The sequence below is a fragment of the Orycteropus afer genome, unplaced genomic scaffold (assembly GCF_000298275.1).
Source record: "Orycteropus afer afer isolate SDZICR_OR568_19922 unplaced genomic scaffold, OryAfe1.0 scaffold00157, whole genome shotgun sequence".
Lineage (NCBI taxonomy): Eukaryota > Metazoa > Chordata > Mammalia > Tubulidentata > Orycteropodidae > Orycteropus > Orycteropus afer.
Window position 1 is genome coordinate 2,539,269 of NW_006921744.1, and position 19,235 is coordinate 2,558,503.

The following is a 19,235-nucleotide window of genomic DNA, read 5'->3' on the forward strand; positions in this document are numbered from 1 at the left end:
AAGATTATCTTCTGTGTCTGTGTTAATTGGTTTCCCTTTTCTTTGTTGAAGAGGGTCTGTGCAATCCTTCTGCCTAGTCCGCCATCTTGCCCCGCCTCCTGGGTGAGACTTTTAAACTCTCTCACTGACCCACGCCTTGTAATTTCATTGGCTGGGATGGCATTCCTGACCGAAACGTTCTGAGTCTTGAATGGCTCGATGGGGAAACAGTCAGTCCCAGCCTTTCCTCCAGGTTCACATTTGCTGCAGTACCTTCTCTGGACCCAGACAGCCTCAAGCTGTAGTGGCTGGTCAGTTCTGAGTTCCTACCATTCCAGAGAAGCTTTAGGGAGATTTGTCTGACTTTTGACTAGACTTTAGGATGGCAGTCTGTTCCCAAAAAGGCAATTTGGGTTAAGAACCAATTGTACAGGAAGGCTGCAAATGGGTCCACCCCAAGGTGAGAGTGTGAGAAACATCACCTAACTGAAGTTCTTAAAGGTAAAACAGGAAGAAGATATCATGGTGATAACATGGCCCTGGCAAATAGAGTTCTCACCTTCCATGTGAGAGACCTGGGTTCAGTTCTCAGCCAATATACCTCATGCACAACCACTAACCATCTGTAGTGGAGGCTTGTGTGCTGCTATGATGCTGAACAGGTTTCAGTGGAGCTTCCAGACTAAAATGGATTAGGAAGAAAGGTCTGGTGATCTACTACTGAAAACCAGCCAGTGAAAACCCTATGGATCACAACAATCAATCATGGAGATGGCACAGCAACAGGCATCCACTGGGGATGTTCCATGGGGGTCCCCATGAGGCAGAGGCCAACTACACAACAACAACATCGATGGGCTACTCTATTTGCATTGGGTCAGTGCCACATCTGTATCTATGTGGGAAGATGATTCTTACTGTCACTCAGGTGAAGAGTGGATCTACTGGACCTAAAAAGCAAACCTGCAGATGACTTGGCACCCTGAGTTTCATCACTTCCAGGCTTGCTACTAGGAATAAGCTGTTCCTCCTTCAGAACTCTGACTCACAGGTAGACACAGAGCAAGTTGTTCCCAGTTTCCTTTAACCTAGCTAAGTTAAATTCTTCTAAAGATCCTATTGATGCTAAAAGATGAGAGAAATTACAACAAAGACTATCAAACAAGTCTCCTCTCCACCCCAAAACCATTTCAAATTCAAGCTCACATTGTCTTTCATCTGGACTCCTGTAGTCACTTCTTGTTTTCCTATATCCAATCTGAATCTCTTATGTCATCCTCCAAACCATGTCTGATCTCTGTTTAATGTTTGGCAATGCCCCATAGGAGGAGCTTTTCTAGACTCATCTCATGTCTTCTTGCTATTCTTCATGTGTCTTCTCGGTATTCCTCTACTTTAGATCATGAGGCCCAGAAGAGCAAGGTTATCTCCTGCTTTGAATTTGCCATAACATCTATCACAATACATAGCACATGGCACATGGGGCATAGATATTTGCTGCTTCTACTTCTTTTGTCCACTGTGATAGTTGGTCTGGCCCAGGCTTCCTGGGCTGGTGGCCTGGCAGGACCAGCCATATGTTTTAGTTTTCTACGGCCACGGTAATAGAAACACCCCAGTGGATGGCTTTAAAGAACAGAAATTCTTTTTCTCACAGTCCAGGAAGGCTATTAATTTAAATTTAGGGTACTGACTCTACAGGAAGGCTCTCTATGTTAGCTCTGAGGGAAATCCTTGTCTTAACTTCTTAGCCCTGGCATTCTTCAGTTCCTTGGTGATCTTCACATGGCATCCATCTTTTTTGTTTCTACGTCTATGCTGCTCTTTTTATATCTCAAAAGTGATTAGATTTAAGACACACCCTAAGCTGATATGCAGAAGGAAGATGGGGTGATCTACTTCTGTAAAGATTTACCACCTCGGAAACCCAATGGGGGTTGGTATGAGTCGGAATTGACTTGATGGCAGTGAGTGAGTAAATTGATGTGGCCTCATCAACATAACAAGGAAAACCTTATTCCCAAATGTGATTACATCAACATGGATAAGGATCAGGTCTCCCAACATACATTTTTGGCGGACACAATTCAATCCAAATACAGGCGATGTATCCAAAGAAGCATTAACTAAAAAATTTTCTTTTTCAACTTTACTCTGGAAACATAGAATTCTTTTTTTCTTTTAGTATCTTTTTGGCATGTTTCTGTGAAAAAATAAATGGACCAAAGAAATTGGAATTTCTTAAATGTAAGCTAAAGGGAGACTACTTATTATTTTTACTACTGAGTGAAAAATATGCCAGTTTAAATTTTGGTAACTGAAAAATGTCTTCTTAATGAAATTCATGTTTTGTTTTCTGAAACTTTTTCCTGCAAAAGGATGATTATGTTCCACTGGGCTAGAGAGTATTGTTAATTATAACAATAGGCCGCACAAAGAAAAAAATCACAAAAATTTTCAGAGCAGGAAATGCTTAACTGTTTCCGAAAAATGTTTATCAGGAAATATTATTCTAGAATTAAGACATTTCCTGCCTGATGATCATGTCAGGGAGAAAATTATATGATGCCAGTAATGGGGTCCTATAAAAAGAAGTTTTATGGTGGTCTGTATTTATTTTTTTAAAAAACTCATTATAATTAAGAAAACATAAACAGGAATCTAGTATTTTTTTTTTTTTTTTAGTAAATCTATTATTCACATAAAAATGTTAACCTTATAAAAAGATCCAAGAATGAAAGTAGAGCTTAGCCAGTATTTCACCACTCAGAGATAAACACCCATAATATTTAAGTAATTTAATAAATGGAGAAAAGATTGAAGTTGTCAAAGATTTCATATTACTTAGATCCACAATTAATACCCATGAAAGCAGCAGTCAAGAAATCAGGCGATGTATTGCAGTAGGCAAATATGCTGCAAAAGACATCTTTAAAGTGTTGAAGAGCAAAGAGCACTTTGAAGACTAAGTTGTGCGTAACCCAAGCCATGATATTTTCAGTTGCTTCATATGCATGTGAAAGCTGGACAATGAATAAGGAAGACTGAAGAACAGTTGATGCTTTTCAGTTGTGATGTTGGCAAAGAATACTGAGAGTACCATGGACTGCCAGAAGAATGAACAAAACGGCCCTGGAAAAGAAGTGCAGCCAGAATGCTACTTGGAAGCAAGGATGGCCAGATTTGTTGTCTCACCTACTTTTGTCATGTTGTCAGAAGGGACCATTCCCTGGAGAAAGATATCATGCTTGGTAAAGTGGAGGGTCAGTTTAAAAGGGGAAGACCTTCAACAAGGTGGATTGACACAGTGGCTGCAATGATGGGCTCAAGTATAGCAAGGACTGGGACTGTTTTGGGCAGTGTTTCATTCTGTTGTATATAGGGTCACTATGAGTTGGAGCCAACTCGATAGCCACTAACAACAACAACATTTAAGTGAATATGTTTCCAGGCAGATCTCAATGTAATTATGCACAATTATGGCCTATGTTTCATAAATATATTTACATTATGTATGCTGTATCAGCAACATATCATGGGCCTGTCAATACGTCTAGATCTACAGTATCAGTGTGCTTCATTGTGCATATGCATCACATATGACCATTGGGATGTTCCCAGCTTCAGCAACAGCAATCTAAACAGCAAATCCTCATGTGGCAATGTGGAAAAAGCAGAAAGGGAAAAAAGGAGGATCCTCTTGTGTCAGCTGGATAGTGGTGGGATCTTTTTTAACAGCCTCCTAGCAGACTTCCTCTTATGTGTCTATTGCCAGAACCAGTCCCATGCTCACACCAGACCCAAATGAGATTGATTGAAATGACTGGCTCTGCCAAGTCTGGATTTCTTCTCTGTGGCTGGCTGCATTACTACCTGGGCAAAAATTACGGTTCTGTTATCAAGAAAGAAGTTAATAAAACACAGGAAATAAGTTTAAATCTATTAATTCATAATGACACCAGCCAATGAAAAACTCAATTGGTTACTGTTGGAAAGTGTTGTTGTGTTGTTGTTGTTGTTATGTGCCGTCGAGTCAAACCCGACTCATAGCGACCCCTCCTTGTGTTTCCGAGGCAGTATCACTACGGAAGTAGGATTGCCCAACCTTCCTTCCGAGGAGTGGCTGGTGGGTTTGAACCGCCAGCCATCTGGTTAGCAGGCAAGTGTCTTAGCCACTATGCTACCAGAGCTCCCTGGAAAGTGTTAGCAAACCCAATTAATTATTTTGAACATTGGCAATTACAGGGAAAGAATCAAATGCTTATCCTGCTTTTCCTATATCACTGGAAAGCCAATTCATTAAAGAAGGAAGTTTCCCTTTATAAAAATATCCCAGTTGATAAATGAAGAAGAAATGATAGAATTAGAATACCACCATTTATAACATCTAATGGTGGCACAGTGGTTAAGTACTTGGCTACTAACCAAAAGGCTAGTTTGAACCCACCAGTAGTTCTGCATGAGAAAAATGTAGCAGTCTGTTTCTGTAAAGAGTTTAGCCTTGGAAACAGACCATCTTGTTAAATGTAGTTTCTAGTTCAGGGTATCTAGGGTGGAAATGGGGAGCTCTGGTGGTGTAGTGCCTCTGTAAAGAGTTTAGCCTTGGAAACAGACCATCTTGTTAAATGTAGTTTCTAGTTCAGGGTATCTAGGGTGGAAATGGGGAGCTCTGGTGGTGTAGTGCCTAAGCCATTTGACTGCTAACCAGAAGGCTGGCAGTTCAAACCCACCAGCCACTTCTCGAGAAGGTAGATTGGGCAATCTACTTCTGTAGAGATACTGCCTTGGAAACCCAAGAAGGAATCACTACGAGTCAGGATTGAATCAACAGCAGTGGGTTTGTTTTTTTTTTTTTTTTTGAGGGTGTGGAAATACAAATTCTCAGCAGAGAGTCTGCATGAACCAGTTTGAAGTGCTGCTTCAAAACCTATGTGCAGTTCTACTCTGTCCTATAAAGTCACATGAGTAAGCATTGATTCAAAAATAAGGGTTTTAAAGAATGAATTGATCTAGGCATTGAGCGTCGGCAACTATTAACATCACACAAAGATCAAACATCATATGCCTCCTGATAGGACACAACACCATTTATGATGTCATCTTGCCAAAAAAGTAGAAACTGAATCTAATTGAGACACTAGATCCAATTACCAATATATGGGAAATGTGGAGCATGTATTAAGAAAAGCACAGACTTTGGGAAATCTATAGGACAAATAACTTAGTTTCTTTATCACACAAATTGCAAGGAAAAAAAGGGGGGAGTTGGATGAAAAGAGACTTAATAGACATATCATTCAATTGCAATGTGTACACTTTATTTCTCCCCCAAAGGAGTACATTATTTTTTTAAAAAAATTATAGTATTAAAATATGTATCACAAAAAGTGTGTTGTTTCAAGTAGTATTAAGTGTATAATCCAGTGACATAAATCATATTCACCATTCTGTGAAACTGTCACCTCTACTTCCAATTTTTTTTCTCATCTCAAACTAAAACCCAGACCCTATTGCTACCTACCCCCATCCCATACTAACCAACAATAAGCTTTTGCCAGTATGCAGTCCCTGCCCTAGACATTTTACATAAGTAGAATCATATAGAATTTGTCTTTTTGAATTTGACAGTGCATGTCACATAATGATTTCAAAATCTGTATATTGTAGCATGTATCATAGCTTCATTTCTCTGTATGGCTGAAAAATATTCCATTGAATATATATACCACATTTAGTATATGCATTCAAAAGTTGCTGCATTGAACATTGGTATACATGTATCTGTGTTCCTGCTTTCGGTTCTCCTAAGTATATGCCTAGGAATTGAATTGCCAGGTCATGTGGTATTTCTATGTTTAATTTTTTGGAGAAGCAGCTAGACTTTGCTTGAACCCCAAGTCACCTACTTTTTAAAAATTATGGCACTTACAAGATGTCTTAGTCTGCGCTCTCTAGAGAAGCAAAAACAGTGAAGTATATATATAAATATATAGAGAGAGATTTACTTCAAAGATATGGCTCACACAGTTGTGGGGGCTGCTAAGTCCCATGTCTGCTGGTCCAATGGGAAGCTGAAAACTCCTGCCTCTTCGTGTGGTTTCAGGGACTGACAAACCCAAAATCTGCAGGTCAGAATCCAAAATCTGCAGGTCAAATGGCAGGTTGGAGGCCTTTGCTGGCTCACAGGGTTGTGGGCCTGTCTAATCCAAAATTTTCAGGTCAGGTGGCAGACAGAAGAGTTATGCAAGCTTACATCCTAAGAACTGGAGATCAGGCAACAAGAACAGTGCAGAAAAGAGAATGAAAAAGTGAGAGAGAGCCTTGCCAGAATATCCATTTATATACTGGAGGCAGGCCACACCCCCAAGAGACTCCTCTTTCAACTGATTGGCTGATCACATCAGATCACATTATAGAGGTGATTACATTATATTACATTACATTATGGAAGGGAAATCAGTCCAATGTCTGCAAAACCACTGAGAATCATAGCCTAGACAAGTTGACACAAATCAGTAACCTCACACAAGATAATTAAAATTTCAACTATGTACGACAGGACGTCTCAAAGAATTATCATCAGGTTTTTTTAAAGTATAATAATAGTGTCTTGGTTATATTTTTTTATTAAAGTCCATATCTTTTAGAGACATCCAGTGAAATATTTACAGATGAAATGATAAGATGCTTCAAGACAATATGGTTATAGGGAGAGTAGAATTAGTGATAAAACAAAATTGACCAAGGGTTGCTAACTGTTAAAGTTGAATGAGGGGCAAATGGAGGTTTATTAATTTCTCTCTCCATTTGTGTATATATTTGAAAATATATACTATGTGTGCCTAAATGGCCCTACTGAAAAGCTTAAAAAAAGAAGTGTGTGTGTGTTGGGGGGGGGGAGGGGGAGTGGAGGGAAAGTGATGGTTAGGTAAGCAACCAACAGTATTTGCCATACTTTAATTTACCCAACTAGTTTCCCTATAGGACATATAGGCTGTTTTCTATTTCTCTCAGTTATAAACAATACTGTGATGGCATATTTGTACACACATCACTTTAAATTGTACATTCCTAAACATGGGATCATTGAGTCGATAGGCAATTCTAACATGTAAGAGCAAACAGTCTTCCAGATGCCCTCTGCCAACCTATACTTGCAAGTAGATTTTAGAATGATTGAGATAAAATCCCTGGGATTGTTTGTTGGGATTATATTGAATTTATAGATTAAATCTAGGAAAATTGACACCTATGTTATTGAGTCTTGCTATCTGAAAACAGGGTATGCCTCTCCATTTTGTCTTCCTTTGTCTCTCAGTAGTTATAACTTTTATTCATACTAATTTTCAGATATAAATTTTGTAACTGGCCACATTGCTAAACTCTTTTGTTTTTCAATGATTTTCAATTCACTTGGTTGGGTTTTCCGAACATATTTACATCATGTCAAAAGTAAGAGCTGTTGAGGTTGTGTTTGACTAGGAGATCCAGGAACACCCAAATCCTGTTCTTGACCTGTCTCTCTCTGAGACCTCAGGAAACCCACCTACCCACTGCCATTGAGTTGATTCTGACTTAGAGCAACCCTCGTTGGATTTCCAAGGCACTAAATCTTTAGGGAAGTAGATTGCCCTGTCTTTCTTCTGCGGAGTGGCTGGTGGGTTTGAACAACCAATCTTCTGGTTAGCACTCAAATGCCTTAGACACTACCACCACCAGAGCTCCTTAAGACCTCAGGAGAAAAAAAAAAAAAAAATCACTGCCATCGTGTTGATTCCAATTCATAGAAACCCCACTGGGTTTCCTAGGCTGTAAATCTTTACGGAAGAGGACTACCCTTATTTTTCTTCCATGGAGCAGTTGGTGGGTTCGAACTAGGAGAAGCACATGTACAAGAAAATAAAGCAAAGAAGATAATCCCTATTACTAGCTGAGAATTTGACCAGGACTTTAGTGTTGAACTCTAGCAAATAAGGCTGTTCCCTTACATTGTTGTTGTTGTTGTTATGTGCCGTCTATGTGTGCCTAAATGGCTTAGAACCAAAGCAGGCCATTAAACTTCTTTTGCTTATATCTACTCTAAACCCCACTTTCAACCTTGGCTCTTGCCCCTGCAATGCAGGGAAAGGCCTATCCAGAGTAGATTAGTTGGCCAGGAGGAATGTCCCTCTTGTCTCTCTCTCTCTCTCTTGCTCTCTCTCTCTCTCTCTCTCTCTCTGTGTGTGTGTGTGAAGAACAAGAGAGCATTTGCTCCAATGCCTGAGACAACTGGACTAACTGGGCTTGTCTTGCCCTTCAGAATGAAAGGCCACAAAAAGGAGTACAAAATGTTTAGGTGTCTCCCAGGAGGCACCTGGATATTTTTTCCCCCAAGTCTTACAGAAAAGGGTCACAAGAGCTACATCCAGTGCTTCTCACTACACAGTGTGCTCCCTGCTCAGTGGTAGGTGAATCCCCTTGTTGTTGTTGTCGTTGTTATTTGCCGTCGAGTCGGCCCCAACTCATAGCGACCCCTCCTTGGGTTTCCGAGGCAGTATCACTACGGAAGTAGGATTGCCCAACCTTCCTTCCGAGGAGTGGCTGGTGGATTTGAACCGCCAACCTTCTGGTTAGCAGTCAAGTGCTTAGGCACTATGCTACCAGAGCTCCTGGTGAATCCCCTAGACTCCCCAAACCCAACCCACTACTGTCGAGTCAATTCTAACTCATAGGGACCCTATAAGACAGAATAGACCTTCCCCATAGGCTTTCCAAGGCTGTAAATCTTTACTGGAACAGATTGCCTCATCTTTCTGCCAGAGAGCAGCTAGTAGGTTTGAACTGCTGACCTTTTGGTTAGCAGCCAAATGGGTTAACCACTGTGCCACCAGAGCTCCCTTATCAAAAGTGACTATTCACAGTTAAACTTTATCAAATATGCTCTTAGTATCAACCAAAACATTTGACCTATTATTATGGAGAAATATATTAATCCATAAACTCAGCAATTTACAACTCTCAAATAAAGCGTGGTTTTTCTTATTCTACTTAGAACGTTTCTTTTCTCTAACACCTTCATCCCTAAACTTTCTTTGTTTAGCTAACTCATACACATACTTAAAACTGAACTTCAAAGTTCTTTCTTCTGAGAAACCTTCTTTGACCTCCTCCTGGTAGAGTCTGCTGTTCTCTCAGTGTTACCATGGTAACATAAAATGCATCTATTATCTTCTTTATCACTGTATTATAACAACATGTGGGGATGCACAATGCTAGATGGCATGGTGAAGAGTAAATGTCAATATGACCAACATTTCCCTAAAATACAAAGAACTGGACAGTACTGCTTTTGTACCTTCCACAGCCACAGCAACGTGGGCACCCATTCTCTCCCACACATCACTATGGGAGTAGGGGGGCTGCCAGGGAAGTCACCTGTACTGACACAGAATGACAAGGGAACAGGATGCTTCATGGTATCTGGAGAATTTCACTAGGAACACCTCCACCCTCTAGCTCTCACAGGATTTTTTTATTTTTATTTTTATTTTTGTTGTGATTTGGGTGAATGTTTACAGAGAAAATTCACTTTCCATACAGCAGCTCATATACACTTTGTCTCATGACATTGACTGCAATTTCCTATAATCCAACAGCTCCCCTCCCACTTCCTCACCATAGTTACCTCTTCCCTGTGTCCCTCCCTCCCATGCACTCCTGCCCCCTGAGGTGTCTCCCTGTGCATAGCCCTTCTATTTTCCCATGATTGAGCTCTCCAAGGAGTGTATCTACTTAATGGAAATGTTCAGCTCATATGTCTGTCTTTTGTTCGACTGGAAGCCACAAGAGTGGGTTCAATTCCAGACCTGAAGGGAAGCTAGGGGTCATAGTCTCAGTGGTTCCATCAGGCTCTATCAGACCAGCAAACCTGTCCCTTTTTAAAATCATTTTTAGTTTTATTCCACATTGTTCTCCCATTCTATCCAGGATCTCCTACATAGATCCACCTCCGAGTGGTTGACAGTGGTAGTCGGGCACCATCTATTTCTTCTGGTCTCATTGTCATATAGGTTGAGAATTGCATGATATACCAGTGGCTTGGACTAATTGTTTCCCTGCATCTTTGGTTTTCTTCATTCTTCTTTGCTTTGGATGAGGAGAGACCCATTGTTGCATTCTAGATGGATGCTTGAAAGCTTTTAAAATCCCAGTTGCTACTTGCCAAAGTAGGATGTGGAACAATGTTTTGTGTAATATGTTAAGCCAATAGAGCTTGATGTCCCCTGCAACTATGGTCCCAAGCCCACAGGTCCAATTACTTGCTCCCTCTAAGCAGGCGGCTGTGGCCAAGAAGTGACTGCAACCTTGTCTCTTAGCAGCTCTATCACATACTTGGGAATTCTTACAGAATATACAAATACACTTGTAGAAACATTGTCTTCCAACCCTATACACAGTCTTGTAGCCCTCACAGAATTTAAAGAGGAATAGTATTCCCACAGAGTCCCTGTGTGATGCAAATGATTAATGAGCTCTGCTGCTAACCAAAAGTATGAATGAAGCTTCTTGTCTACCCAGAGGCCCTTGAAAGTGAGACCTGCAGTCTGCTTCTGAAAAACCATCCATTTAAAACCCTGTAGAGCACCAGTCTTTTCTGACACACAGGGTTGCCATGAGTCAGAATCGACTTGACAACAATTGTTTTTTGTTTTTTTTTTTCTGGTACTCCCATAGGGAAGCAATGATGGTTGAGAACTAGAATTTTTACCTTCCATACAAGAGACCTGGGTTCAATTTCCAGCCAATGTACCCCATGCACAGCCACCATCCATGTCAATGGAGGCTTGTTGTTGCTATGATGCTGAGCAGGTTTCAGCATACTTTCCAGACCAAGACAGACTAGGAAGATAGGCCTGGTGATCTACTTGCTAAAATGACCTGGCAGTGTGTCACGGATGCTAACAATAATATTCCTACAAGGCTGCCCTTATGTGCTGAGTCAGAGAAAGTTATTCTGTTACTTTTATGGTAACTTACTGGTATTTCCAAGCTATAGCCTGCCAAAATATGAGTTACAATAACTCACATTATTTGGAATAAAATTTTTGTAAAAATTTGAAATGTTGAATTAACACACACCCAAAAAATAGAAGCAAAAAAGAAAAATATCTGTTATACAGGTTATCACTTCTCTGCTAAACAAGGAATACGTTTAGTCATCTTTCTCTCTTCTTTCTCTCTTCCTCCTCCTCCTCCTCCTCTTCCACAGAACTGCTCCCATCAGTCAGTCTTCTTACCCTAAACCAGTCCTTTTCAATTTTCAGCTTCTGGCCTCTCAGCTTTCCCAGAGTTTAGTCAAATGACTCAACTCAAGATTTGGTTTATCTTTGGAGCTTTTGCTATACACACACACACACGCACACACATATACTCATTCATTGTCCTCGAGTCGGATCTGACTCATAGCAACCCCTCCTTGTGTTTCCAAGGCAGGATCACTACAGAAGTAGATTGCTCAACCTTCCTTCCAAGGAGTGGCTGGTGGCTTTAAACTGCCAGCCTTCTGGTTAGCAGTCAAATGCCTTAGGCACTATGCCACCAGAGCTCCCGTGTGTGTGTGTGTATGTATAGTGATGTGTATAGTGATACCACCTCAGAAACCCAAGGAGGAGTCGCTATGAGTTGGATCCAACTGTATGGCAGTATGTTGCATTATATATGTATGTGTGTGTATGTATATGTGTGGGTGTGTGTATTGTTGTTAGATGCTGTCAAGTCAGTTGTGACTCATCGCCACCCTATGTACAACAGAACATAACACTGCCTGGTCTTATGCCATCTCACAATCATTGCTGTGCTTGAGTCCATTGTTGTAGCAACTCATGTCAACCCATCGTGTTGAAGGACTTCCTCTTTTTCCTGATCCTTTAATTTACCAAGGAGCTCTGGTGATGTAGTACCTAAGGCATTTGACTGCTAACCAGAAGGTTGGTGGTTCAGACTGGGCAGTCTACTTCTGTAAAGATTTACCACTTCAGAACCCAAAGGAAGTCACTATGAGTCAGAATTAACTCAATGGCAGTGAGTTTGGATTTTTGGTTTTTAGTTTAACAAGCATGATATCTTTCTCCAGGGACTGGTCCCTCCAGATAACATATCCAAATATGTGAGACTAAGTCTCACTACCTTTGCTTCTAAGTACAGCATTCTGGCTGTACTTCTTCTATGATAGATACATTTGTTCTTCTGGTTGTTGTTGTTGTTGTTAGGTGCCGTCAAGTCATCTTGTTCTTTTGGTAGTTCACAGTATATTCAATATTCACCAACATCATAATTCAAAGGCATCAATTCTTCTTTGGTCTTCTTTATTCATTGTTCAGCTTTCACATGCATATAGATTGAAAATATCATGCTGGGGTCAAATACACATTAGACTTCAAAATAGCATTTTTGCTTTTTAACACTTTCAAGAGGTCTTTAGCAGCAGATTTGCCCATTGCAATACATTGTTTAACTTATTGCGTATAGCACATGTTCTTTTAAACCTACGAGAGGAAATTTAGGAATATAATACAAATCACTAGTTTCACAAAGGAGAGACTTTCATAAGTTCTAGAAAACTAATCTGCTTCCCAAGGTCATCCACCTAATAATCAATGGCACACAGGACATCAAAGTGCAGGTCTTTTTCACTCATTTATTTATTCATTCAATCTGTAACAAGTTGCCTCATGCTTAATGTTTTGCTGCTGAAGATTTAATAGGGGGGAAAAGAACGTTTTCCTCCTCCCTGGAGAATAACTAGACTTTTCTGAGCTCCCAAGAGAAAAATCAACAGAGCTTTTTTTCATTTTGATGATTGGTGTCTGGGGCCCGATTATCTGAAGGGGAAAAAAAGCAGGATGAATTCTTTCTGCTTTAGGGGTTTGAAAAAGGAAGACTAGCTTACCATATCTTGGTCTGCATTGTTGTTGTTACTGCCACCAAGTGGGTACTGACTCATAGTGACCCCATGGTACAATGGAACAAAATATGGCCTGGTCTTGTGCAACGCCCATGATTGGTTGCAGATCAGACCTTTGTGATCCATAGGGTTTTCACTGGCTGATTTTCAGAAGTAGATTGCCAGGCCTTTCTTCCTAGTCTGGAACTCTTCTGAAACCTGATCAGCATCACATGAATACACAAGGCTCCATGAGGGATATGTGGTGTCTGTGTATGAGGTCCTTTGGTCAAGAATCAAACCTGAGTTTCCCTCATGTTGTTGTTGTTATTGTTAGATGCCGTCGAGTTGGCTCCAACTCATAGTGACCCCATGTGCAACAGAATGAAACACTGCCCAGTCCTGGCCAGCCTCACAATTGTTGCTATACCTGAGCCCATCATTGCAGCCACTGTGTCAATCCATCTTGTTGAGGGTCTTCTCCTTTTTTGCTGACCCTCCACCTTACCAAGCATGATATCCTTCTCCAGGGAATGGTCCCTTCTGGCAACATGACCAAAGTAGGTCAAAGGAAGTCTGGCCATTCTTGTTTCCATGAACATTCTAGAGGCACTTCTCCCAGGACAGATTCGTTAGTGCTTCTTGCAGTCTATGATATTTGCAGTATTCTTCAACAAGAACAGATTTGTTAGTTCTTCTGGCAGTTTATGGTACTTCCAGTATTCTTTGACAACCCCATAACTCAAAAGAATCAACTTTTCTTCTGTCTTCATTATTCACTGTCCAGCTTTCATATGTATACAAAGCAATTGAAAATACCAGGGCTTGGGTTAGGCCCACTTTAATCTTCAAAGAGACTCTTCAACACTTTAAAGAGGTCATTTGCAACAGATTTACCCAGTGCAGTGCGTTGTCTGATTTCTTGACTGCTGCTTCCATTGCTGTTGAGTGTGGAACCAAGTAATACGAAATCTTTCACAATTTCAATCCTTTCTCCATTTATCGTGATGCTGCTTATTGGTCCAGTTGTGAGGATTTTCATTTTCTTTATGTTAAGGTGTAAGCCATACTGTAGTCTTTAATCTTCATCAGTAAATGCTTCAAGTCATCTTTACTTTCAGCAAGCAAGGTTGTGTCATCTGCATATCACAGGTTGTTAATGAGTCTTCCTCCAATCCTGATGCTGTGCTCTTCTTTATATAGTCCAGCTCCTTGGATGCTCAGCATACAGATTGAATGAGTATGGTGAAAGGATACAATCCTGACACATGTCCTTCTTGATTTTAAACCATGCAGTATCCTCTTGTTGTGTTTGAATGACAGGTCTGCTGGTTTATGTACTGGTTCCTCATGATCATGATTGGAATTCCAATTCTTCTCCATGTTATCTGTAATTTGTTATGATCCACACAGTCGAATGTTTTTGCATAGTCAATAACACACAAGTAAACATCTTCCTGGTATTCTTTGCTTTCAGCCAAGATCCATCTGATAACAGCAATGATGTGTCTTGTTCCACATCCTCTTTTGAATCCAGCTTAAATTTCTGGAAGTTCCCTGTCAAAAGTTCCTGACCTGAGAGGCTCATCTACTGGCACTATATCAGACAATGTTTCAGGGCTATTCATAAAGTTTTCCAGTAACATATCAGACAATGATTCCCTGCTTTTCATAAGGTTTTCACTAGTCAATTCTTTTAGAAGTGCATGGCCCCTTCCTTCTTCCAACTCTGTCTTAGTCTGGAAGTTCCATTGAAACCTATCCACCATGGATGACCCTGCAGGTATTTGAAATACCAGTGGCATACCCTCCAGCCTCACAGCAACACACAAGCCACCACAGTATGAAAAACTGGCAGACGAGTGGTGGGAGTTTCTCTCATGGTAGGTGAGAATTCTACCACTAACCCACCAATTCTTTCCTAGTAAATCAACACATTTGAGGTTTTTCAGAGAGCAAATGTGTTAATTCATAAATTTATTTTGTTTATAAATTTTTTTGCACAGATGAGTAAGTGCCTCCAGCACAGCATCTTTTTGTTGAAACCAGTACCATTTGTTCTTGATCATATGCCACTTCCTGAATTAGATGAACATCAACCAATTCTTGCATCAGTCAATATTTTTCCCATAAAATCTTTCAATATTGTAACTTGAGGCTTGACTTTTTTCTTCAGTTTCTTAAGTTCTTTCAGGTTGAGAAATGCTGAAAGTGTTCTTCTCTCTTGATTTTCTAACTCCAGGTCTTTGCACATTTCATTATAATAATTGACTTTGTCTTTTTGAGCTGCTCTTTGAAATCTTCTGTTCAGCTCTTCAATCTTGTCATTTCTCCCATTTGCTTTAGCTACTCTCCATTCAAGAGCAAGTTTCAGAATATTTTCTGACATCCATTTTGGTCTTTTCTTCCTTTCCTTTCTCATGACCTTTTGTTTTCTTCATGGATGATGTTCTTGATGTCATCACACAATTCATCAGGCTTTTGGTCACTGGTGTTCAACACATCAAATCTATTCTCATAGTCTCTAAATTCAGGTGGGATATAATCAAGGTCTTATTTTGGCTCTTGTGGCATTGTTTTAATTGTCTTCAGCTTCAACTTGAACTTGCATATGAGCAGTTCATGTTCTGTTCCACAGTCAGCTCCTGGCCTTATTTTGGTAAGATATTGAGCTTCTTCAACTCCTCTTTCAACAGATGTAGTCAATCTGATTCCTGTGTATTCAATCTGGCAAGGTCCACGTGTAGAACCACTGTATATAATGTTGGATGAATTTATTTGCAATGAATAAGTTATTGGTCTTGTAAAATTCTATCAGGCAATCTCCAACGTTATTTCATCACCAAAGTTGTACTTTCCAACAACCAGTGATTCTTCTTTGTTTCCAACTTCTACATTCCAATCACCAGAAATAATCAACACATTTTAATTGCACATTTGGTCAATTTCAGACTGCAGAATTTGGTAAAGATCTTCAGTTTCCTCATCTTTGGCTTTGGTGGTTGGTGTGTAATTTTGAGTAATAGTAGTATTAACTGATCTTCCTTGTAGACATATGGATATTATCCTATCACTGACAGCATTGTACTTCAGAACAGATCTTGAAACATTCTTTGTGACAATATATGCCATGCCATTCCTCTTCAATTTGTCATTCCCAGCACAGTAGATCACATGGTTGCCTGATTCAAAATGGCCAAAACCTGTCCATTTCAGCTTACAAATACTTAGGATATTGATCTTTATTCATTCCATTTAATTTTTGACAATTTCCAATTTTCATAGAGTCCTACTTTGTACATCCCATGTTCTGATTATTAATGGATGTTTACAGCTATTTCTTCTCATTTTGAGTCATACCACATCAGCAAATGGAGGTCCCAAAAGCTCTACTTTATCCATAGCATTAAGATCAGCTCTACTCTGATGAGGCAGCTCTTTCTCAGTCATATTTTGAGTGCTTTCTGACCTGAGGGGCTCATCTTTGGGCACTGTATCAACAAATGTTTCAGGGCTATTCATAAAGTTGTCCAGGAATATATCAGACAGTGTTTCACTGCTATTCATAAGGTTTTCCTGGCCAGCTCTTTGAAAAGTGGATGGCCTCTTCCTTCTTCTGAGTCTTTCTCAGTCTGGAAGCTCCACTGAAACTCATCTACCATAGGCAACCCCACTGGCATTTGAAACACTGGTGACTCAGCCTCCAGCCTCACAGCAACACACAAGCCATACAGTATGACAAACTGACAGACAAGTTAATCTCCTTTAGCTGTTCCAAATAGCTCTGCTCACTTCCTTGGCCTTCCTCCTACCTGTTCTGGCCCTATCCGCCTGGCTCGCTCCCACTCCCTGCCAAGGGCTCTCACCTTACCTATTCTGGTCCCTTCCACCTGGCTCCCACTTCCTGTCTGGGAGTTCTCCCCTTACCTGCTGTGGTCCTGTCTGCCCAGCTCCCACTTCCTGCCTGGGAGTTCTCCCTTTACCTCACTAGGACACAAAAGACCTGTACAAAGAAAACTACAAAATACTACTTCAAGAAATCATAAGAAAGCTGCATAAATGGAAGAACATACCATGTTTGGGGATAGAAAAATGGAACATTGTAAAAATGTCAAATCTACCCAAAACAATCTATATACATTCAATGCAATCCCAATCCAGATGCCATCAACATTCTTGAAGGATATGGAAAAAACAATGACTAATTTTATATGGAAAGGAAAGAGACCTTGGATAAGCAAAGCACTATTGAAGAAGAAGAGCAAAGTAGGAGGTCTCACACTCTTGATCTCAAAACCTATTATACAATAACAGTAGTAAAAACAGCCTGGTATTGGTATAATGACCGACACATAGATCAGTGGAACAGAATTGAGAACCCAGAAATAGATACACTGACTTGTGGTCAGCTGATTTTTGACAAAGGGCTGAAATCCATTAAATGGGCAAGAGGTGGTCTCTTTAACAAATGATGCTGGCAAAACTGGATATCCATTTGCAGAAAAATGATGCAAGATCCGTATCTCACACATTACAAAAAAACTAAATTCAGATGTATCAAAGACTTAAATGTGAAACCCAAAACTATAAAGTTCCTCAAGAAAAAAATAGGTCAAATTTAGGGACCCTAATAATATATGGCACATCCAGATAAAGGGTGAGACGCAGGACCCAACCCCCCAGGGCAGGAAAGGGAGGATCTCCAGAACCACAAAAGCGGCAGGATCCAGGTAAGGGGCAGGAGGCAGGACCCACCCCCCGGAGGCAGGAAAGGGAGGGAGTGCTGGGGACCACAAAAGTGGCAGGATCCAGGTAAGGGGCAGGAGGCAGGACCCACCCCCCGGAGGCAGGAAAGGGAGGGAGTGCTGGGGACCACAAAAGTGGCAGGATCCAGGTAAGGGGTGTGTGTTAGACTGGGTTCTCTAGAGAAACAAAAACCAGCAAAGCTTATATAGAGAGAGAGAAAAAAAAAAATTATCTTAGGAAAATGGCAAGTCCAAAGTCCCTGGATAAAACATCAAGCTGGAGGCATTTCCTGGCTCCCACAATCACAGGGGCCAAGGAGCTCAAGGCTGGCAGGCAGTACACCAGCTGCTGACTCCAATGAATGACAAATCCAAGATCTCCAGGCCAAACAGTGAACTGCTCACTCACGGACAGCTATAGGCAGCACAACAGAATGCCGATCTACAGAAGAATGTCTCTCTTCCCAGGATGTCCCTGGATATCCTGGCAGCAGACCACACACCTAGCAAACTCCCCTTGAACAGACTGGCCACTCAGAACATAGTCATCTGATCCCATCATGGGAACAACCACACAGAACTGGGGTCCAGCCAAGTTGACACACAGCTCCAACTATCACAGTCCACCCCTTATCAACTTGGCAGTTGTACACATCTTCCTAACCATATATAATCTCTAAATAAGGACAATTATAAAGTCATATTTTTGCCTACCATGATATGCTAACACACATATGATCAAAATGCATTAACCTTATTTACATTTCACAGTTCATAACAGAAGGAAACAAAAATATTTGATGCATATATACAATGAAGAAATAAAACAATCACAGTTCTCGTTTCTGCAGCTGGTCATGTGGTTGTAGCTGATATTCAGAACTACCTTCTTCCACCACCAATTCTGTATTTCCATTGCCCTCAGCATGCACCCCAGCTGGTCGTGGTTCTTTGCCTGGTGGGGTGACCCAAACCTTCATTCCTGACGGGTCTGGGCCGTTAGCAATCATATTGGAATTGGGTTGCTGTAATTTTCCATTGACTTTAATCACAGGGTATGGTAATACTAAGAGATGTCGTAAAGAATCTCCTGTGTTCCAGACATATTCTTCTTTACCTCCATTATGTAAAGCCAACCCAATTTCCCCTTGGTAATCAGGATCTATCACATTAGATAGTACAGTAATGCCCTTCTTTGTCTTTTGATTCAGAGGCATGTTGTTGTTGTTGTTAGGTGCCATCGAGTCATTTTCAACTCATAGCAACCCCATGCACAGCAGAACGAAACACTGCCCGATCCTGCGACAGCTCCACGATCCCCGCAATACTTGAGCCCATCATCACAGCCACCGTGTCAATCTATCTCGTTGAAGGCCTCCCCCTCTTTCCTCGACCCTCCACCCTATCAAGCATGACATCCTTCTCCAAGGAATGGTCCCTTCTGACAACATGACCAAAATAGGTGAGACAAAGTCTGGCCATTCTCGCTTCCAAGGAGCATTTCGGGTGCACATCCTCCAGGACAGATCTATTAGTTCTTTTAACAGCCCATGGTACTTTCAGCATTCATCGCCAGTACCACAACTCAA